A 24,318-nucleotide genomic window follows, 5' to 3' on the forward strand; every position below is an offset into this window, starting at 1 on the left:
GCTTAGTAGCTAAAGGCTATAAACAGCAGAGTGGAATAGACTATTTTGATGTTTATTCACCTGTGTGTCATCTATCAACTATAAGAATTCTTCTTGCTTTGGCATCTATTGAACACTTTGTAGTGCATCAAATGGATGTAAAAACAGCTTTTCTAAATGGAGAGTTAAATGAAGAAATCTACATGGAACAACCTGAAGGGTATGTCATGAAAGGTCTTGAGGACAAAGTTTGTAAATTGAATAAATCTTTGTACGGTCTTAAACAAGCACCTAAGATGTGGCATCTTAAATTTGACAAAGTGGTAAAGAGTTATGGCTTTCAGTCTAGCTATTCAGATAAATGCCTTTACCATCGTTCTGTGTCAAATAAGATAGTCATCATTTGCTTATATGTTGATGACATGTTAATTCTTGGCTCCGATCATTCTGTAGTGAGTGACGTGAAAGCTACTTTAGCTAAAGAATTTGACATGAAAGATCTTGGTATTGCTAATACCATTCTTGGTATGAAAGTAAGATTTGAAAGGCAAGTCATCTCCCTTAGCCAGACTCATTATATTGAGCAGCTACTTTCTACCTGGGGATACAGTGATTGTAAACCGAGTGAGACACCATGTGATTATAATAAAAGACTGAGTCCTAATGAAGGGACCAGTGTGGATCAATTAAAGTACTCAAAACTGATTGGTAGTCTCATGTATGCTATGAGTTGCACTAGACCCGACATCGCCTTTACAGTTGGCATGCTGAGTCGTTTCACTAGTAATCCTAGTAAAGAGCATTGGGATGCCCTTAGTAGGCTGATGAGATACCTTAAAGGTATGAAAGATTATGTTTTATGTTATTCTGGTTATCCTCCAACTATGGATGAATATTCTGATGCCTCATGGTGCTCAGAAATTGAAAATAGTAAGTCCATAAGTGGGTATGTATTCACTTTAGGTGGAGCTGCTATTACTTGGAAATCCAAAAGACAGACTTGTATTGCCTTGTCGTCTATGGAATCAGAACTTTTTGCTTTAGCTTCCGCTGGCGAAGAGGCAGAATGGATAAAGAATCTGATTTTGGATATTCCTTTAACTCGGCTACAGATTAATTCTTTAAGCCTGTTCTGTGATAATCAAGCAGCTGTCCAAGTTGTCAAGAATGCTTTCTTTAATTCAAAGAGAAGACATGTGAGACTGAGACATGCGTTGTTGAATTATCTGAGAGAACAAGGAGTTATCACCTTGATCGATGTGAGATCGAAGGATAACATGGCCGATACTCTCACAAAAGGTATGACTAAAGATCGATTATTCAAAACAGTGGGGGAAATGGGGTTAAAGACTATATAGATTAGTCTTAATTACCATTTACTTACCCTCTAATTGTATGTTTTGAATTATCGAATCTTCCTTTGGTGGTCAAGCACAATTTATATGTTTCATCGATGTTCATCGTTGCGGACTAATGTGAAAAGGGTGAGTTGTTTCATTCCAAACTCGATGAAATGACTTTAACCTAGTTCAAAGTTCTACCTGGAAAGCTTGTGTATTCCAAACTTGATGATACAATCCAACTAGGTTGGACTATTCTTTTCTTGGTTAAATGATCTCATTCCAAACTTGATGCTAGATTATTTGACTTTAAAGAATTAGTAACTGTGACATTCCAAATTAAAACATAAAAATAGCTATTTGCATAAGAAGCCTGTTGGTATTGGTCTTAATTAAAACTTGATATTATATGACTAGTTTATTGTAAGTGACTTGACTGTTGGTCATGTTCTTTGAAACTAGACAATGGTTATTCTCTTACAAATAAATTTAAGTTAATGGCTCTTTGTAAATCAAACAATTTAGGCTTTGTTCATAATTTATGAAACTGGCTTGATGCTTATGAACATGATATTATGATACTTTATGACATTAATATATATTCTTCTCTGCCTGACGTTACTGGACACTTTTAGTAGATTATTCAAATGATTAAATTCATGATAATATGAAATTTATATTTGATACTCTACAGAGGATGGCAGGGACGGAGGAGAGCTTAATAAGTAGGATCCTGATCAGGATGATCTATTTGATGAATATATATATATATATATATATATATATATATATATATATATATATATCATTTAGAGTGTACGAGGACTTGACAGTTCACTTACTATTACCCATTTTGATGGAGTCTATTTACTTAAGACTTGCTTTTTGCTATCTCTATTTTGTGAATATTATTATGTTGTTTTCTTGCATTTGTAAGGCTTTGGATTATTTTGACTGGCCTACTTATATCTGACTATTATGCATATGTTGGTTGTGAACTGATTTTGAGAATTATTTTGGGTATGCCGATCTCAAAACAGATTCATGATAAGAATGATTCACTCTTTTGGATTGCAATTGATGATTGAGTTTTAATCCAAGTTGATTATCTTGGACTGAATGTGGATGATTCATATTTGTTTGAACATTACACTGACCACCGTATTGGATTGTGCTGTATGGTGAACATAGGAGGAGATTGTTGGATATATTGTTATATATAATCCAAATAATATGTTCACATACAAGCCCAATAGGTGAAAGCGTATTAAGGCCCATATTAACCGGAGCCCAATAGCTAGCTTATTAATCCTAGGGTTTCCCTACGCTGGAGGTAACACTGTTGAGCATTCCAAATTTGATGCCTCTTGGTGTAATACTTCAAGCACCAAAAAACCCTAACCTCCAACATAAACTCTGGGCCTAGCGACTATTCTTATATTTGCCTTATTCCGAAGAAAGGAGCGAAATCCGCGAATGAATTTAGACCGATTAGTCTCATGAACAGTGTCCAAAAAATTATCTCTAAGGTACTCACTAACAGGATAGGGGTGGCAATGAATGATATTATATCCTCAACACAGCTAGCCTTTCTTAAAGGTCGGTATATTTTGGATTCCTTCGTTACTGCCAACGAAATTGCCAGTTGGTGCTTGAAAATAGGAGTGGAATGCAATGGGATTAAAGCGGATTTCGAAAAGGCGTACGATAGAGTGAGTTGGAATTTTTTAAGGAAGGTAATGCTATGGCTCGGGGCGAGTCAAAAGTAGTGACTGGATTGATCTCTGTATTACCAATGCCAAAGTTGTTGTACTGGTAACGGTGTACCAACTAAGTGGATTAAAACCAAAAGGGCTTACGGCAAGGCGACCTGCTGTCCCCTTATTTGTTCTTGATAGTAGCAGAGGGTTTAGCCAGATTGAATCAACAAGCCGTTCGTAAAGGATTGCTGAGAGGCGTTGGGCCAAACGAAAACTCCAGAATAGCTATTTTACAGTAAGTCAATGATAACATCTATTTCTGTGAAGCTAAAAGAAAGCAACTAAGAAGCCTCCTTTTTATATGGCAAAATTTTGAGTGGGCGTCAGGCTTAAAGATTAATCGAAGTAAGTCGGAATTATTCCTTATGGGAGAGAACACTCAACTCAATAGAAGGCTTGCAACGGTCTTGGAATGTAAACGAGGGTCGCTATCATTACACTATTTGAGTTTACCATTAAGGATTGGACGATTGAGAAAAGAACTGGTGGGCCATTATCAGTAAAATAGAGAAACGGATTGAAGGGTGGCAAGCTAAACTTCTATCACAAGGCGGTAGACTGGTACTCGTGAACTCAGTTCTTTTGAATCTGCCTTTGTATTACTTTTCGGTTTTTAAAGCACCCAAGTTGGTAATATGTTGATTAGAAGCTTCGCGGAGAGCTTTTTACTGGCGAGGGGGTACAACTACCGCGGAGAGCTTTATTGGCCAAATGGTGGTGGAGACTCTTTGTTGACAGGAATCATTTGTGGGGCGCACTCATTAATAGTATTTACTATCTCCGTAGGAAACCGCTTTCGAAAGGACTGTCTTTCAAACCCCACTCCTTCTGGTGGTGCAGTGTGCTAGCCACAAAGGATGTTTTTAAGTGTGGAGTGTCTTTCTCAATTGGGGATGGACAAAAGGTCAATTTCTAGACGGATATTTGGAGTGGACAAGCTTCCTTGCGTACAATATATCTGCACATATTTGACAGAGTTACATGTAAAAACCAAGTCAAGGAGTGTTAAGGCAGGAATGGGTGGAGGTGGTGTAGGATCTTGTCAGGATTTAGTCCTACTTCCCAGCTTGACAGCATCCAGATTCTGAATCTTAAGGAGTCGATCTCCACGATGTCCCTCGGTAACAGATAGGATGACATAAGATGGAGATGGGCTAGTTTCGAAATTTTTCGGTCAAATCGATATATAATTTTGTACAAAATGGTGGTGTAATTGACAAAAGCTTCACCCGTTTGTGGACAATTCGATCCCCTTCTCAAAGTCAAGATTTTTATATGGTTAGTCCTGAAAAATAAGATACTAACAACGAATAACCTTTTAAAAAGGGGTTGGAGGGTAGAGGACAAATGCGTATTCTGTTTGGATGAGATGGAGATGGTGGACCACCTCTTTTTAGGATGTACATGTTCTACAGCTTTACTGGAAAGTCTACTACCAAACAAATGTTTCCTTTATAACTGTTCATCAGTTAATGGATTATGGAAGGTGATCTGTTACAAAGGAGGAATGCAGGGGGATAGAGTGTTAGTGATTATCACTGCCACTTGGTGGGCTATTTGGTTGGAAGCAGAATAGAAGAATCTTCGCGAATACTAAGCACTAAGCTATCGTCGGGGAACTTTCTGGCCGAGATTAGAACTCTCAAGGATCTATGGCTCCGTTTCTGCTTCAATAACAATTCATGTTGACCTTTTTTTTTTTTAATGAGGCCACAGCTGCCTCACTTTATAGCCAAGTTCATTTCCTAAATGAATGAAGCTATAGTATGCTACTTTTTCTCAAAAAAATAAAAAGAAAAAAGAAGAAGTTGACAACGTCACTCAGCGAAGGAAAAGTCTCCACCTGCAGCAGCAAAATGAAATAAATTTTGGTCCATTAGTTCGTCTCCAAACAACTCTATTTATACAACGCATTTACAGAAGCTTTGGCAAGGCCAAATAATTCTTTTTGAAAGGTGGTTCCTAGGACATCTTGAGGCGAGATAAAATGTCAATTACAACCTAGAAATACATCACAACTGTCAATAGGAAAACTTTCACATATCACTGCTAAGAAAATATAAAATCAAATCTGCCCATTATTAAACCATAGTACTTGAAGTGAACCAATTTTATTCATTCAAAGAAAACGTAAAACAACCAAAACACTAAAATTAGAAGCATTAGCACCAAAAGCATATAAACTTTTTAAGAAAATTGATGAATAGAAAACATTTAAATGCAAAGAATAACCATTAAATGTATTTGAGAAAAGAGAAACAGCAGTTGATATCGAACCTTCAAACTTACAATTCTATTGTATTATAGAAATTCACAAAATGGTTTAAGTGGAAGCTCTCGTAAGGTCAAAATTTTCACATTCTAAAGATGTAGTTATAGTTGAAAGAATTGCATTAAATCAATTATCCAAAATGGCATCACATCAAAACTCATACCATATATAGAAATGGTAAAAAATAAAACTAATGCCTTCAACCCTTGCCAAGCTTTCTCATTGATTATTCACTTCCCTATGTTTATGCAATGACCTTTTATCAATCAACTCCACCGGCTATGTTAGAATTTAATCAAGTAAAGCAACTGACATATATATTTCTGTTTTCTAAAAGTTAGTGACCCACCGTAGGTGGGATAAGTAAGCACGAAACTTAACTTGATCAGCAAAAAAATCTGAACAAAAATTGAAGTAACCAGATCAAAAATTGTATTGGAAGATGAACCTTGATTATTGCTCATGGATGGAAACAATAAATCTGATTTGTCTTGTTTGGTTTATGATTTGATTGGGAATGGGAAACAGAATGAGGAATCATCCAAAAACTTTTGATTCGTGATTGAAATGGAAATTGGAATGGATAACTCCCATTGCTCATGTTTGGTCCATGATAAGTGGGAAATGTAATCAATATTACTAATCTCAAAAATAGATATCCATTTAAAGATAAATTCAGCAATTAAAAGTTCAAATTCTTTCCTATGTAGACTCAATTGAGAGGAGGAATAAGCGAACTATCATCAAGGAGCACACTCCACTAGAGAACAAAATATTGACCAAAATACTAATATCAAAACAGAGAAATTAAAGAAATCAATTTAGAGCTACTATGATAATAGAATCTGAAAAATGCGATCGGGAAACTGTTCACCAAACAAGAGCTTAAAACAAAAAAGCTCAAAACCAGTCAGCAGGCCTAACAAACCTAATCAAGCATTATAAGAGAAAAGATATCTTTTTTACTTAAGAAACCAACTCCACAAAAACCAATGTTTAAATCAAACAAAAAGCACCACCAGATCCAAAAGACCCTCTTGGATCTCTCCACCTTCAGAGATGGTGCTCTGGATCCGGGCACACTTGACGACGCATTTCATCGAAAAAAGTCCACTAAATCGTACAACAAATTCTTGGCAACAATATTACTTAATAATAACGAGATAGAATTACCTTGGTATTTATACTCACTGGATGTTGCACAAGATAAAACTTCTTATTTCCTTAACTGCATTGAAATGCTTTTTGTGAATTATAAACCAAAACGTTAAAACTTTTTCGAGTACTAGAAAAGTCAACTGAATCAGGCGTAACTCACCCATTAGAAATCAACAAATACATTCTTAAACAATTCAGAACCACACAAGAGTGGTGGCAAGTGAGACCCTGCATAGATTGGCCGTAAATTTCAAATCAGTACTAAGAGGAACATATCAGAGTTAAGCCAGTAACATGAGCTTGTGTCCACATGCTTTATTCTTAGCAAAGATAACCCCAATGCCAGCTAAGATCAACCAATGCAGTTAAAACAGAAAGTGCAAAAGAATTTTAATAGCAGCTCTGCTCAAATCCAAAACAAGCAGCTCTCTTGGGCCCCAATCTGACTTCTTTACTAAAGACTAAACTGTCAAAAACAGATGAAACATACATCATCAAAAAAGAAACTAAAGAAAACTATAGTGATAATAGAAATTATTTAGGAATTACTTACTAAAGAAATTTTATAGATTGATGAGTAAGAGTTACGCAAGCACTGGCAGTTTACAAAACTAAATAATATCTATTTCTCGCAACTATAAAGGATAGCAAATTGGTTGAACAACTAAAATCAGCACATCACTGTATTTCAACTATCTTCAAGACAACTACCAATCAGAAATCCGTAAAAGCGGTATTACTAAGTATATAAAAGTGGCAGCATATTTACCCAAGCCTTTTTACACTACAAATAATAAGAAATCTACCTTTTACGAACTAGCGGTGGACTTAAACCTGCAAAAGTCAACAATAATACTATCATCTATCCCAAGAAATGTTATAGCTTGGAATGTTTTGGGTTCGGCTTCACCATCTACTGCTCGAAAAGTAAGACGTACTCAAATCCCGATGCAATAATGCAAGTTATCTTCTCTAACTTAAAAAACTCATAGCTCGTATTCTGCATTAAAAAGGAAATTCTGAAAGAAATTATAACAAAAATGAGAAAAAAGATAGAAAGAAAGAATAAAAAAGAAAATAGATAAGGCACTATAAATATACATTCTCACTGTTAAAACGTTCAATAGCTGCTTTTGCACATTTGATGATGTGTTCGGAATCATAACCCTCTACCCCTATAAGACCAAGCTCCGATGTGACCGGAAATGGATCAACGTCAAATCCCTATAAGACATATTTACAATTAGTATGGCAAAAGATTTCAAACCTTAATTCTCAAAAGAATGTTGATAAATATTAAATTACCTCGCTTTCCTCAATTTATTTATAATATCTAGCCCATTCTTCACGGGTCCTTCTGCGAGTACCATTTGGCCAGACGTAATCATCATCCTCTCCCGACGAATACTCATATTCTTTCTTTTCCCCTACTTCACATGTTCCACACCTACAAGTCTCCTGCTCTTTCTTCTCCTCATGCAGTTTCATCATTTTTTGCGGTGGTTCTTCAAGTATCGACTGCTCACCTCTATAAAATAGGGTTTATTCCTGTTTAATCAAAAAAAAAAAAAGTATCGACTGCTCAGCATTTTTTCTACATAAAAGAATTAAACATATTAATACATAAAAAATTGTAGACCAACCAATTTCTGTCAAAACTAATAATTCATCAAAAGTTTTTTATTACTTTTCTTTTTTATATAACTGACGGTGTTATCCATCCATTGTGATGTATTAAAGACAATTGATTTAGAAATACTATAAGAGAAAAAAATGAAATTGATTTAGAAATACTATAAGAGAAAGGATAGAACTTATAGAAACAAGAATTTCGCCAGCATACACAGCGAAAGAAAAAGATTATGACTGATGCTGAAATTCAAAAACCAATTTTTACTTATCAAAGTTCTCTTCCCTAAGTTACAGGCCATATGATATATTTATAGTTTTCAAAATATAACCCTACTCCAAATTCTAAAAGCAAATATCTGAAACACATTAACAGATTTTCCAGTATTTTCCTAAAGAGTATAATTATCTAACTATCTAATCTGCCAAATGATTTATTCCTTAGAAAAACAACTTCTAAAACCAATCTCTAAAACACATTAGGAAAAATAATAATTTTGAAAATTGAAGGAAATAAATTATTAAATCCTAATCAATTCAAACTCAAATAATTCAACAGATTGGTTCCTGATTCTATTTAACATCCTAATCAGTTATTGCCATTGAAATTTGTATACGTCTAAAATATAGCGACAAACGTGATATATACCTTCTCCATATGAGTAAAATCCTCAAGATGTTCGTGTCGACGGTTTCTTTGTTAAAAAGGGCTAAAAATGTAAAATAATTTTTTTAAAAAGAAAAGAATTCTTTTTCTTACATTATTATTAAAATAATTTTTTATTTTGACTTTTATTACGATTGCTAGTAACATTTTATGGTTGGTTTGTTACAAACTGTAAAATATATGATATTCCAATATCTCTGCTCTCTTCAATATGATGTCTCTGATCATTTTTATTTGTAGTAAAAAATTAGAAGCGCCAAATTAAAACTCCCACCGTTTAGACTCTGAAACTCATTTTTTGCTATACACTACAACATAAAATTTAATCTTTTTGTATTCTACACATTTTATTAAAGACTGTTTGTGCAAAAAGTAAAAGTAGAAGCACAAGCAAGACTAAAGAGTCCCTTATGCTTGATACTTGATAAACGTGTGGCAAAGGTGCTACATAAACACCTTCTACAAGAATTAACCAGCACATCTAACACAACTAGGCTGCAGTTTTTCTAAGCTCCATTGAAAACATATAATAAATCCAGACTGTTGTTGTTGTTGTTGTGTGCGTGTGTCATTTGACATAACATGACACAACTAGGCTGGATATGTTATGCAGGCTTTTGTATTGTGTATATGTGCTGTAAAGTATAATCTACTTTGTATAACTGAAACAGTACTTTTATTGTAAAATGACTAAACAAATAACATGTGACCTGTTCACGCTGTTCCTATCTGCCTTTATTTGCTAACAACTATCCAGGGCATTATGATGAAATTTATGATTAAGATCTGAATTCTCCAATTCTTCACAATCTCTTTATTGCACAATTTTGATTGGCTTCACAAAAATTGGCAGAGACACTAGTGCACTCCATCCTCGAGCCGTGTGAAGATGCTGATTTCACATTTCCAGTGAATTTTAAGCTCGGAGAGCATACTATGTAGGCTCGTTGCCATCCTTACCTCAAGGATTTCTTAGAGTGGGTCGCTAACCTATTCGAAACAATTATTTTCACAGCTAGTCAGAGCATCAATGAAGAGCAGCTTCTTAACATTCTTGATCCGGAAAGAAAATTATTCTGTCACCGTGTCCTACATCTTTGTGCAGGGCAACTACTTAGAGGACCTCTCAATACTTGGTTTTGATTGACTCGTGTTACCAAGTTGTTGATAATTCCTCTCAGGTTTGCATATTTTTTTTACATTGCCTAGCATATATAATTTTGCAAGACTTTTTTTGCAGCCCTGTTTTTTTTTTTTTTTTTCTTCCTTCTTTTTAAAATTTTTTGGGTTGGCTTCTACTTCACTTGCTTCTACAATAATGCTGCTCTAAGGTTTTCTTTTTCTATTTTTCATTAGAGGTGTTTGAGGCTGTTTTATCTCGCTTCAGTTAATTCAGAGGGAAGAGCAGAATAATTTGCTATATGTTGCCAATTCCAGATTAAAAACTGTAACCAAACACAATAGCTGCTCAAAGTTTAGCGTAATTTCATATATGATTTCTAGGTTGACTTACATAGAGGTGTGGAATTACTACACCAAGTAATCTTGTGGACTAGTAACTATACAAGTAACTATACAAGAGTAAGGCTAATCGATGCACTAAACTCGGTTGTAACATTCTACTTATCTCTTAATGCAAAATGTAGTAATTAATATTTTCTTTACTTGATTTCAATTAACATTTTGCTTAGCTCTTAATGCATTAAACTTGCTTGTAATCTAATTGCTGAAACAATAGTTGATCCACTTGCTTACTATTGCATTTTTGTTTTGCAGGTCCTTATAGGTCGGGGTACTACTCGAGTGGCTCAGACTGAAATCTTACGGCTTTTGGAAGGTCACTGGGATTTTTTTTTTTTTTTTATTTTTGGGTTAAACTAGAGGAATTTAGTGCAATCTAGAACAGATTTATTAAACTAATATTTTGTAATAGAATTTTTTATTTTTTAAATTGTATATGAAAGCGAAGCAGTATTTGTCATAAAAATTTTATAAACAAGCTTTGATTATAAATGCATTTTATATATTACATTTTATTATTCATTAGCTATGGACGAGGCATTTTGACTATTGTGAAAATAGTAGCAATAATTAATATTTTATTATCCTTTGATTTATATATGTTTTGACGATTGTAATTATCTACAATATATCTGCCTTACCAAACACTAGTTAGTAGATGCCGCTAGACCCACCTATAGTGGCGTTGTAACAACTGTCGCCAAACTATTTAGCAGCGGCGATCGATTATAATCGGCAGCAATGCAGAGAATAATGGCCGCTAAAGATTAATTTGCTTGTAGCGAAAAACATATATAGTCCTACTCGAAAAGTCTAAATTAGATTCTGAGATTTTACATGATTTTACTTTAAACCTACGGATTTATCATTCCATTAAGAAACAGATTCCAAAACGCAAATTAATCACTAAAACACAATATTAACAGTACCAGTAATAACATAAAAAAAAAAAAAAAAAATTCAAGAGGTTTGGTTTCCGGTTGTGCTCTGTTTAACATCGATCCTAATCATATATATTTGCAACTGAAACAAATTTGTATACGTATAGAATATAGCAAATATAAATGTGTATACCTTCCCCAGCTGAAGACGGTCCTCAGGACGTCCATGACGAGAGAATTAAGGACGGCGGACCGGGAACGGCGGACAGCAGACGGCGAATGGCGGATGGCGGATGGATCGATGAACGTCGGTGCAAGCTTGGTTTCGTTTCGTCTCGTCTCGTTGGGGCGACTTCCGCAAGAGCCAAAACCAGAGAGTGCGTAACAACAGCGCCGCTTGTTGATGTGTACGCCCTAACATAGAAACCCACCTTCTACCTTTTTATAGGGTTACAACCCGTGTTCGAATCTCAAAATTCTCAGAAATGGATTAGGATTTTACTAATTCTATTCGTATTCATATTCAGATTTTAAGTTAGAATTTTTTTTTTCTCAAATTCAAGTTTACAATTTTTCTACAGATTCGGATTATCCTGATCCAAATCCAAAACTGCTTTTGCTTTTTCTTTTTCTTTTCTTTTTTTTTTTCTGTGTCCATTTTTAACATTTTTTTTAAATTTTTTTAATTTTTTTAATAGATTTAGAAGTATTGAATATATATTCGTAAATATCTTATTCATATTCGAATTTATTTGATATCTAACATGCACCTGAATTTTCTTTTTTCGGATATGGATTTAAATTTTATTATGCGACCAATATCCGAATCCAGATCCAGATTCAAAAAAAAAATATATATGTGTACGGATATGGATTGGATATTATCTGATCTATATTTTACCCATTTTCATCACTAAAAGTGATGCCTAAAGTTTTAATTTTAATAATTAGACCATTTAAATTTTATGGATAATTAAATAAGCTTTCTCCCATTAATTAAAGTTAGTAATTATATATTCATTTAGGTCATATGCATTTCAGATAGTTTTGTAAAGCTTCAAAATAAAAAAGAAATTATTATTTTTGGTATCCTAATGTATAAAGAAAAGAGGGTTAAAATTAAAGTTTGGTTCAATCTATTATTCCATCAGCAAAAAATAAAATAATTAGTAAGTTTACTTGGGAAGAGAGATCTATTGAATTACTTAATAAAATTTACAAGACATAATTGCCAAAATTTCGTCTAGGCCCTTATATGCAAAATAGCTAAATTCTAGTAGGTTTCTGCATATTTTTTCACTATAATTTTTTTTTGCAGTGCTACATCTATAACGCACATCTTCCAATTAAACTGACTGAAAAGCAAACAATGTTCAAGTAAGTCCCCATTGGGCAAAATTCTGAAAAAGTAGTTTCGGCAGAATTAATTTTAATTTGGATAATTAATTTTGGTTAAAAACTGTGAGGGTTAGACTGAGTTTAAATAAAAAATAATTTTCTGAAATAATTTTGTAAAATTGTTTGGCAAAAAAAATTGATATGTGCATATAATAATTTTTTTATCAAAGTTTTATTTTAAATAATTTAAAATTAGAATTTAAATAAAAAATAAATTTGAATTAAAATTTTAAATTTTAAATTTGCATAAAAATTTAAAATTTGACATTTTAAATTTATTTTTGCATATTTTTTATTCGGCAAGAGATAACACAGAACTTAACGAGTTCCCGGTGCAAACAAAAGAAAAATCTTAAAAAAAAAGGAAAAGACAAGGAAAGAAAGAAGGACAAAACAAAAACAAAGAAAAAAAAAAAAAGGAAAACTTCAGTTTTTGTGGTCGGAAGAGTCGTGAGTTTCGGACCACCTACTGTAGGTGGATGCCTAGGAGAAGACGCCATCACATGTTCATCAAGGATATGTCGCCAATTCCTCATCCATTGGATCAATGTTAAATTGGTGAATTATTTCAAAACATTTGTTAATATTTTTCTTCATTTCTTCTAAGTTGGCAACAAATCGGTTCCTTTTCTGTGACCAAAAAATTATAAATCTCCTGAGAAGGTTGTAGTCCACCTTAAGCATTTCGTATTTGTCGCGAAACTCTTCATGTTTGCGAAAAATCTAATTGTCTAAACCTCTTAAATATTCCTTTTTTCGTAATTGGTGTTCTTAACTTCAAAGCCTAGCTTACTGCAAAGTCTCCGGATAACAATCCTTTCAGCATCCTCTTTGTTACGATTGGCATTCGAAGAAAGTGAGTCCCAACATGTAACGACTTCTATGATTCGGCTACACCTTGGAACTTCCATGTCGACATGAGAGCAAAATCTCAACTCTGCATCTAATGTCGCAGATATTGTAGAGTAGACGACAGAACTTAATGTCGACGATAACAGGCGCCACCATTGCTGTAGTTAAATGGAAGGTGAGGAGAAATATGGTGCATCACTCAAGGAAAAAGGGTGAGTGAATGAAAATTTCAAAGATTGGGATAAGAATTTGGAATCGAACAATATCAATGTACTATAAGGAATAGTATTTTTGCTATTGTTTTTTATTGTAGAGCAAAATCACTACAACAGAATTAGGTTATAGCGACACATGTTTGGGACACTTTTATGTAAGTGTCCAATTTATGTCAAATTTTTTAAAAAAATCTACTAATGCCTAAATAAAAAGCCCAATCCAATCAAAAATAAAAAGGTTACTCTACTCAACCCACCCCACCCAGCCCATACGGCCCGATTACAAACAGAAAAGAAAAAAAAAAGAAGAAAAATCGATTACCATCTCCCCTTCTCCCCATACTTAATCCACTGAAATCCTAGACGAAGAGCCCTTTCCTCTCCTCATCCTCCGCCACCGCAGCCAACGAGGTAGAGTTCCGGCGGTTGCTAAATGTTTAAATAAGTGTTAGTAAATTAGCAGCACTCTTTTTTGCTTATATCGACACTCTTTAACTGTCACTATATACCTAGCGACCCCACAATATAGCAACACTTTTTAAAAGTGTAGATAATTTAGCTAGCAGCAATTTTTTTGACATGTACCGACATTTAAAAGTGTCGCTATAGATCGTTTTTGTTGTAGTTAATCTAACAGCAACACTTTCATGTTGAAGTGTATTTAAGTTTTTCTTTACCTTAATTTTTGCAATATAGTTCTGAATAGCACATATAAACCTTGGATATAAACCTCCAAAATTTGTCTTTGATGCAGCCGGACCAATATTAACACCTGAAAAGCATCTGCAAAAAATTGATAAATTAGTTTTTCTCTGTTTTAGGATGGGCAAAATGTAGGAAATAATGTACTTACTGATATAAGAATTATCCGGCACAAAAAATCGCAGCGGAAAATAAAATTGTAAAATAAAATTGTATTTTGAAAATAAAAATCCATATCAAATATGAACCAAAACAAAAACCAAATCAATCCAGTGTCGACAGATCATTCTCATGTTACAATGTAAAATAATAATCTAATCTAAACAGATTTGAAGTTCAGATTACATCACCTCGGACCAGTTAAGGTCTCTCGATCTACTGTATGGTTGAAACTGAAATTCCGATTAGTCGCGCACGTGCTCGACCTCTACACAAATCCACACGGAATTGATCCAGATCCAACGCCTTCCGTCGTACGGAACAGATGAGTCACAGATTACAAAGACGGTGCTAACAGTGTTATGATATCCACGCTCCCTTTTGTGAGAGTTACTGATTTTTACGAAGGATAATAGAGAGAGATGGATTATCTGATACTTCTCAAGAGGCGATCATTAAATCGCTCTCGTGTAGATATTATATATCTCCTCACGTAGTTCCTCAATTAACTACTAACACTACAGAAAAAGTAGCGTATAGCTACGCTCTTTTGGCGATGCATGCATAGGGCGTCGGCACTTTTAACCATCTGTCGTTAATATTGCGACTCTAACGCCTCGTGTCGGCAAGTTCACGCGCGGGAACTTTTTCCCGTTCGCGCCTTGGGGTTGGAGCAAAAAAATCTGACCTTTTTTTTCCAAAACCCACTTCTTTTTTCCCCCAAAACCCCAAAACCCACTTCTTTTTTCCCCAAAACCACCAGATTCCCCTCCTCTCTCTAGCTTTGTCCCTCTCCCTCTATTATTAGCAAAAGCAGAGGGAAAGGCAGTCGCCATTCGCCCTCACCGTGGCCGTCGCCGTTCGCCCTCACCACGGCCGTCGCCCTCACCGCGACCGTCGCCCTCACCGCGACCGTCGCCCTCACTGTGGCCATCGCCATTGCCGTCGCCGTTGCCGTTGCCGTCGTTGTCACTGTCGCCGTCGCCGCCGACTCTCCCTCACTGCTCCAGTCGCCGCCGACTCTGCTTTCGCTTTGGATTATATTTGCCCTAACTCTGCTTCCACCCCCTTCTTCTCCAAGTTACTCTCTTCCTTTTATTTATTTATTTATTTTGTGAAATTTTTTTTTTTTCTTTGTATCTCTAGGGTGCTCTTTCTTACCTCACAAATTATTCTACTCATTTGAAGGGAAGAGCAAAGGCACTCAAGAATTAGGGCTAAATCTTTTTAAGTACGAAGCATGCATTTGGAGGATTTTTGCAATCTTCAACTGAAAAATACAATCTTTGGCTACTTGCAATGTTGCAATGGACTAGGATATCATTCTATAATTGTAGTCCACATTGGAGGTTAGTTTACAATGTGTTTATTTTAGCATATTTTTTTTTTATTTTAGGGTAAGCATATTTCTTTTATTGAGAAAGAAGTTTGTGATATATCTTGTCTAAAATGTGTGATCTGATGGGTGTTTTTTGTGTCTTTAATTAGGGCTCCTATTGTACTAAATTAATTTTGGATGCAAATTATTATTGTAGATTTTATATATATTTTTGTTCATAATTAGTAATAATTTTAATTGATGATGGGGCTATGTTATTTCTTCATATTTCTATGAAAAAAGAAAAAAAAAATGGTTAGATGCACACTAGATCAATTGCAGGGAAAAAAAAAGAGCATTCACAATTCATTGCCAAATTGTGAATGCCTATTTGTGTCCTGTTTTACTATTCATTGCCAAATTTTTGTGTAGCAATTGCTTATCGTTATAGTTAACTGCTCCAGTGAATTGTAGAAGTATTTTGTGCACTGCTTTGTCTAGCAATTGCTTGTCCTTATAGTTAACTGCTTATAAAGATTTGACTGAAAGTGCTTTTGGTGCTGTCCTTGCTTGGAAAATGACGTAGTCAGTATTCTGTTTCCGCCAAACTTTTCAATATCAGTTGATTTTGATGAATGTCGGTCAATTTATCTACATTTGATTTGACTATATGCGAATAAAGAATTGTTTTGCTGCTTGGCATATTTTCTAGATTTCTTCATACATTTTTTTTTTTATATTTAGTGCATGTATGGTAAGTATGTCGTCTACAAGGTTATCACAATAGCTAACCTTGTAGACCATTGTTTAATTTTTCTTTTCTTGTCTTCACTCTATTATTTTTTCAACACTCTGCATGCTGTTGATTTGATGGTCATTTTTTTTTTCTTAATTTAAATATAGAAATTTTATTCTGTTTGTTTGATAAGGAATTGTTAGAATTCATTACAAAAATATGGTTCTTTCATGTTGTTTTAATGTCACGCTCCGAGCCCGCCTATTTGGCCGGTTTCGAGCACGCCGACAGACCGCCGAACGGACAGGGTTTTCCCGGTTCCGCGGACAGAGTCTCCCCTGTACATTCAAGGCGTCGCAATCAATACAATGTACAAAGTTCCAACCAGGAACACATTTCAATCAAAGATTGCATAAGGAAGTATCAAAAACATAATCTACTTGTTATTACAAGCATTCACATTCAAACATTTTACATCCCAAATACTTATTACATTCAACTTCCAAATACAATCCGATTTAACATGATTATTACAACTTGATTCTTTTCATTTTCTACAATCCTAAGCAAGCCGACTCAGGGTACCGCTATCTCTGGTCTCGGTGGTAGGGCGCTAACTATGATGCTACGCCCTCGCCTCGCGCCGCTCACCCGTGTGAACCTGTAATACACCCAAATCCACGTGGGGGAGAACCAACTCCATGGTTCCCAGTAGGTACGCTACCCCAGGGAAAAGCTCGACCAATAGGTCCAAGGGAGGCAACTGCAAGTTAGTTCCAATAAACAGATAGAATATATATCTTGATTATGCAACAAATGAAACCATGCATTGCTCACGAATGCAATATGAAGATCATGCAAATGATGCGACTATACATCAACTAGTAATTCAATCGATACTAACTTTCATCCATTTGACATTTAAGTTTTCTGTCATTTACCATTTTAATCAATAAGGTCTCATTTACCTTTATCAACTATCCACAGCGACTCGGTCTCGAGTCAATCATTCGCGGAGTACCGCGCAAAGGCAGGCTAGAGGCGAAGGACGTCTCACTTGCAACTCAGCCTTAAGTCCACTCACTAGGATATTATACAACTATGTGCGTTACCAATCTCTTGGCTAATCCGAAGGTTTCGCCCTCAACAAACTCACCAACTCAAAATCCCAATAATCAGGAGATACTCGCTACACCGATGGGACCGTCTTCTAGGGAGATACTCGCTACAACCCAGTGATGTCGACTCCGGAGCACATCGCCCGAGGGGACTACCACAACCTCGAGCAAGATCAAAAGTGAGTAATGATCATCCTACATTTGAGGACTCCAAGTCAATCCATTCCCTTAACTTTAGGAAGACTATATCACAAATGTCCTAAACCTCTAGGTTGAAATGTTATAAATATTCAATCATTCTTTTCTTTGCATTCTTTACTATCACTTGTGTCATAATACACTACTATATTCTTGGACTCGTGCCACACTTGTTTTCTAAGTGTTCAACATGCCAATAAGTGTTTCCTACTATACTAATCATATGCCACTCGATCTAATTATATATAGATTGTCCACATCACATATCATAGTTTATATGTCATTGTTTCCCAACGTCGAGTTTTCTAACCATCCAAGAGTTATAGATCCAAGTTCAACATGCATATGTTATTTAACATAGTCCACAATACATCATCATGCAAAATATATCACTCATATCTGAAGGTATATCAACATGGCTAACTTTTCATCTACTATGTTCCACAATATGGCAATATGTCATCAAGTATGTTTTTCTATTTAACATAATCCACAATATGTTAATTCATAATATGTCATCATGCACATATACCACTAGCATCACATGATATGTCAACATACATATAGTCATTATCCAAAATAGTCCATACTTAGTATCTCATGTATTCTTTTAGCATTTAATTCATTAGGCATCTCATCTTATTGATATGTAATCTCAACTATATGCATCAATTAGAAAACCATTACTCTTAGACATATAGGCGACCTAGTCGCTTCGGTGAGCACAACCCACCTCATTTTGCATTCCGATTGCTTGTCGACACTTGCAATCGGCCTCCCGCGGCACCCGGCACCCGGTTTGGCCTGATCCCTAGCGTGACCACCCGAACGGCCTCCAATTCACGATCTGAAAATTAAAGGTCTTCAGTTATGTGCCACGATGCTTCAAATCCATTTTCATGAGTTTACGATGTTGCCTCGGCCCTCCAGGCGGAAACGAAGCCTAAACGTCCGTTTCTTTAATAACTTCGCAACGGCTCGACGAATCGCCGAACCGACTTCGCCAACGCGTTCGTTTACCTGGCAATTAGGTTTACAGAGGGTCAAATGAGATCAAACTCTCATATTTACAAAACTTGCATTTTGAACCCTAGGCTTCATCTATTGCAAGAATTAATTAAATTGATCATAGATTGTAGCATTTATCCTTTATTTAGCATGCTAGGATTCCAAATAAATCATTTCTATGGATTATAAATGAAGCTTTAAAGATCTACCATGAGAGGGTTCAAAAAGCTCATTTCAAGCCATAGGTTTACAACTAGGCAAGAAATCATCAAATTGATCCATGATTTAAGCAACAATCATTTCTTTAGCATGCTAGAATAGCTCTAAATCCATTCTTAGAGCTTAAAAACCAAACTAGAGAGAAATGCCATTAAAGGGTTTGAAGCTTACCTTCAAAACTTGCTCTAATGGAGAGGAAGAAGATAAAAGAGATGAAGATCAACCTCCAAGCTTGCTTCTCCTCCAATTTCATCAAATTTGGGAGAGATTTAGAGAGAGAAAGAAGATCTCTCTTCCTCCCTCTGTTTGCGTGTGTGTGGCGTGTGTGTGTGTGTGTGCATTCGGCTGAGGAGAAGAAGAAGTAAAGGGATTAAATCCCTTTTTACAAATCAGCCCCTCAACTTTTACACTATTCACTCCCGGGCAGCTGTTTAGAAGTTCGGAACAGTTGGAGTCCTTCTGAATGTCCATTTGAGTTCAAATTTGACAGGCAAGCTCAGTTTAACGTACTGAGTAAGAATATATTTTAAGTTTTCAGTTTCGACCCCATTTGGTCACCGAAAACTGTGCCGAACTGTAATCTTTATCAGATAACTCTCGGATTTTATTCTCACTCTACGGGTGTCAGAAAAATATGAAACTGTAAATCTAGCCTCATAAAAATATTTCTGACTTATCCTCTAATTTTCATAATTTTCTGAGACTATGCATTTTCTGCTAATTTATCTGTCCCGTTTCCAACAGAAAATTCTAGAACTTCTGTTTTCATTCCGATTTCAGCACAAGTCACTTATGACTTATGTTTTACTTCTATAAATCTAATAAAAATAGTTTATCACACTATTTTTATTTTTTTATACCAAAATCTGGTATATTACATTTAATTTTCTTGATCTTTAGCCTCATTGTTCCTTTATTGTTAGTAAGGAGCTAGAGAAGCAAGATATCTAATTACAAGTAAATATTTTACACTTTTTATTGATCTTTCTTGTTCAGATTTTACTAAACAAATTACATTTAGTTTGCTGCTCCCATAATTAAAAAAAAAGGTTGGATAAAAGAGAGATAAAATTGTACAAGGATTATCCAAACTATGATCCATTTTGAACGAACGACCTACACTTCAAAAACTTCTATTTTACCACTTCAACTTTAACTATTTAAAATAGATATTTCAATTTTAACCATTTTGATTTTGCCAACTTTAAAGATATTTGTAATAGTTCTAACATAATACTCTAATTTCTAATAGTGTATTTCATCAATACAAACACCTTAAAGTTTAGACAAGTAAAATCAAAATGATTAAAGTTATTGTGCTCATTTCAAAAAAAAAAAACTCTTAAGGTGATAAATCAAAATTTTAAATTTTAGGTTTCTATTTACAAAATGGGTCATAGTTCAAGTAATGTCTATACAATTTTGGGAAAACTTCAAAAACCCCCATTGTGGTTTCAATTTTTTTCACTTTAGTACCCCGTGGTTTAAAATGTATCAACTTAATACCCTGCGGTTTCTCACTTTATCACTTTAGTACCTTGTGGTTTAAAGTATATCAAGTTAGTATCCTGTAGTTTTGCACTTTATCACTTTAGTACCTTGTTATTTTAATTTTGTATTAAGTTAATACCTTGTGATTTTTTAAACCACAGGGTACTAAAGTGATAAAGTGTGAAACCACAGGGTATTAAAGTGATAAAGTTCAAAATCACAGGGTACTAACTTGAAACACTTTAAACCACAGGGTACTAAAGTGATAAAGTGATAAACCACAGGGTACCAACTTGATACACTTTAAACCACAGGATACTAAAGTGATAAAATGTGAAACCACAGGGGGGATTTTTGAAGTTTTTCCTACAATTTTTTTCAAAGACAGATTAAAAGAAGAGAAAAAGGCTAGCCTTCCCCAATTGATTTTTTGTGTGCATCTAAAAATTAGTTTAATTAATTTATCAAGTGATTTTATTTGTACAATGAACTTTCTCTTTAGTATGGACTTGTACATTGAACAGATAGATTATATTCTAGGAAAAATTTCAAAACCCCCCTTGTGGTTTCGCAGTTTTTCATTTTAGTTTCCTGTGGTTTAAAGTGTATCAAGTTAGTACCCTATGGTTTCGCACTTTCTACATTTAGTATCCTGTGTATCAAGTTAGTACTCTGTGGTTTATTTTTGTATCAAATTAGTATCCTATGATTTTATTTTTGTATCAAGTTAGTACTCTATGATTTTATTTTTCTCTTAACAAAATACTAAACCACAGGGTACTAAAGTGAGAAAGTGCAAAACCACAGGGTACTAACTTGATTTAATTTAAACCACAAGCTACTAAAGTGAGAAAGTGCGAAACCACAGGATACTAACTTGATACACTTTAAACCATCGGGTACTAAAGTGAGAAAGAGTGAAACCACAAGGGGGTATTTGAAGTTTTTCCTATATTCTATATTCAGTGATAATATTTTTTTCTTACTTAAAAGTCAAAAGAAAAGAGCAATCTTTCCATTATTTCTTTGTTTAATATACTTTTGTATGAATTGTGGGAGTAATAACAGAGCACAATATTCTCTTTAGGGCCCGTTTGGTTCGAGTTATGTAATATTACAAAGTATCTCGACATATCCAGGTATCTTGGATTTCGGCGTGAGATTACTACTGATGCTGCATTAGCGCGTTTGGTTTAATGCAGTAATGTAATACTAGATTACAGTGTTTATAGCATTAATACGTTTGGTTCAGTTTATAAAATTTAATAATCCTGACATAAAAGTATAGTTTTTTCCAAAATTGCCCTTGTTGTGGTCATTTGAATATTATTTTTTTGCGGAAATGATGAATGGAGGGAAGGAGATCGTGATGATTACCTGGGAGGATGACGCAATAGAAGATGATAGGTGTTCGTGCGAGAGAGAGAAAGAGAGAGAGAGAGCGAGAGAGACGTCGAGAGAGAGAGAGAGCGAGAGAAAGCGACGTGTGAAAGAGAGGGGGAAGGCGAGAGAGAGATGAAAATAATGCTGTTAATTAGATTTGGGGTTTTTTGGAGGGTAAAATTGTCATTTTACATAATATGTAGTATTAACGGATTTCAGTAATGCAAGATACACGACCCCCTTTCCGTTAATATTTTCGATGTAATCCTGCTCGATTTGTAATGCTACATTAACGACTAGATTACATAGTGGATTAACCAAACACAGTTTATCCTTGCTGGATTGCCTGTAATCCTGCCAGGATAACTCGAACCAAACGCACCCTTATAGTATTCTGCTTGAAGCATATAAAAATTCTCCTATTTTTATATTTTAAATTATATGATTATACATTACTTGTTTACCTATTTTACTTCAATTTATTTATGTAATTACAACTTTTGCAAGCTAGCAACTTGTTTTTAAAATTCCAGCTATTAAAAGAGCACCCTTAGACCAAATCTAAAATATTATAATGAAATATTATAATGCAACATTAATTTTTTTCCTTGTCAATTACTAGAAGCCTATAGACTCTTTATATAGGTTCATATATCATTGTGATCACCAATAGTATCTTTGTTTTTCTTTTACTTTTATATAGTTTCTGTAATTGTTACAATTTTTCTCAAGATATTTTTTGCTATTCTTTTTAGACAAATGGATAAAAGTTGGATATAAAAGCCAAGAAATAGCAAGGCTTATATGTATGGAGTGGTCAATTTCATTAGATTTGCCTCTGAGGAATCATCTGTTAGAGGAAAAATTGTATGTCCTTGTAGAAAATGTTCCAATTGTTCGTCACATACTCCAGAAGTTGTTGAGGAGCATCTTATGTGGAAGGGTTTCTCAGTAGGCTATACCGAGTGGATATTTCATGGAGAGTCTTTGAGTGCATCTTTAATAGAAAGCTCCCATAATATCTTTGCTTCAAATACTCCAACTTCCACTAATGTGCATGAGGGTACCATAGGACAAGATGACATAAAAGTGTGAAACAACCGTTGTACTCTAAAAGCTTAAGCTGTTAGAGAACGGTATTTAAACATTTTTATATTTAACACTCCCCCTCACGTTTGGGCTTGAGACTTTTTAATCGGCCCATGACGTGGGTTTGAATTAAATGGGAGAAAATTACTATGATAGGAGCCTGGCATAACTCGAACTCAGGACCTCCTGCTCTGATACCATGTGAAACAACCGTGGTACTCTAAAAGCTTAAGCTGTTAGAGAACGGTGTTTAAACATTTTTATATTTAACAAAGAGGATTGCTTCGAGATGCCATAGGGATACCTAATATAAATTTGAGTAGTAATCCAATAAGTAATGAGGATACCATGAGGAATTCAAGCGAAGCCAGTCGACAACAAGATTCATCAATTGACGATACGACTTCATATGCTAATTTAATGCAAGACTGTGATCAAGAACTTTATTCGGGATGTTCGAACTATTCAAAAATATCTTTTTTGCTACACTTGTTTCATCTCAAATGTTTGAATGGGTGGTCGAGCAAATCTTTCACTATGCTGCTCGAACTATTAAAGGATGCTTTTCCGCAAGATAATTCTTTACCATCATCTTCATATGAAGTCAAAAAATTGATAAAAACCTAGTTTAATAGGTTAAATACGAAAATACTCTTCTAACTAAAATCTCTTCTTTCTGGGCGACAAAATGAATGTCTCTAACTCTCTTCTCAGGCATAATGGAATTACAGATAACTGGCCTCATTCAAACTGGCTTCAGGAACCTACAAACTGTTTTAGTATTGAAAAGCTTGATTATTTCTTCAAGCTCCATTCGGAAGTTTATACCGCTGAACGCAACTGAAGGATTGAGGAAGACATGGTGGGTTGATGATGACGGCAGCGTAGTCAAATATTACATGCTGGCTCTATGTCGATGAGCTGCATAGCGCAACAATTGAGAACTATATCTCGAGCATATGAGTGTTGCGCACTTACAAGAGTTGTATGGTGCACAAAGCCGAACCGAAGATAGAGATATCAATAGCGATGTTTAAAGCTCAAATGACTCCAGGCACGTCAGTCAGTGAACATTGCTCAAAATGATTGACGACAATGGAGCAGCCTGACAATCTCCGGCTTGAACTGGCCCGACGTTGCAGATCAATCTAGTTCTAACAGTCTTTGCGAGAATCGTTCTCATCATTTCGTTATGAATCTTCAACATGAATAAGATCATGCCCAT

The 24,318-nt window shown here is 34.9% G+C and overlaps 2 long non-coding RNA genes across 6 annotated transcripts; one reads left to right on the forward strand and one right to left on the reverse strand.

Moving 5' to 3' along the window:
• On the reverse strand, positions 4,513 to 11,722 carry LOC109727777. 5 transcript variants are annotated; one of them, XR_002220829.1, is made up of 6 exons: positions 11,401 to 11,721; positions 7,611 to 8,057; positions 7,316 to 7,509; positions 6,670 to 6,975; positions 6,525 to 6,579; positions 4,513 to 4,922 (listed from the first exon to the last, which is right to left on the reverse strand). It is a non-coding gene; the product is annotated as an uncharacterized LOC109727777 (long non-coding RNA). The 5 variants fall into 5 exon arrangements; XR_002220832.1 differs by having other exon boundaries at positions 6,670 to 6,737; positions 11,401 to 11,717; XR_002220830.1 differs by lacking the exon at positions 4,513 to 4,922 and adding an exon at positions 4,945 to 5,080 and having other exon boundaries at positions 11,401 to 11,722.
• Positions 14,674 to 16,078, forward strand: LOC109728230. Its single transcript, XR_002220939.1, has 2 exons — positions 14,674 to 15,613; positions 15,722 to 16,078. It is a non-coding gene; the product is annotated as an uncharacterized LOC109728230 (long non-coding RNA).

Source organism: Ananas comosus, linkage group 23 (assembly GCF_001540865.1).
Source record: "Ananas comosus cultivar F153 linkage group 23, ASM154086v1, whole genome shotgun sequence".
NCBI lineage: Eukaryota > Viridiplantae > Streptophyta > Magnoliopsida > Poales > Bromeliaceae > Ananas > Ananas comosus.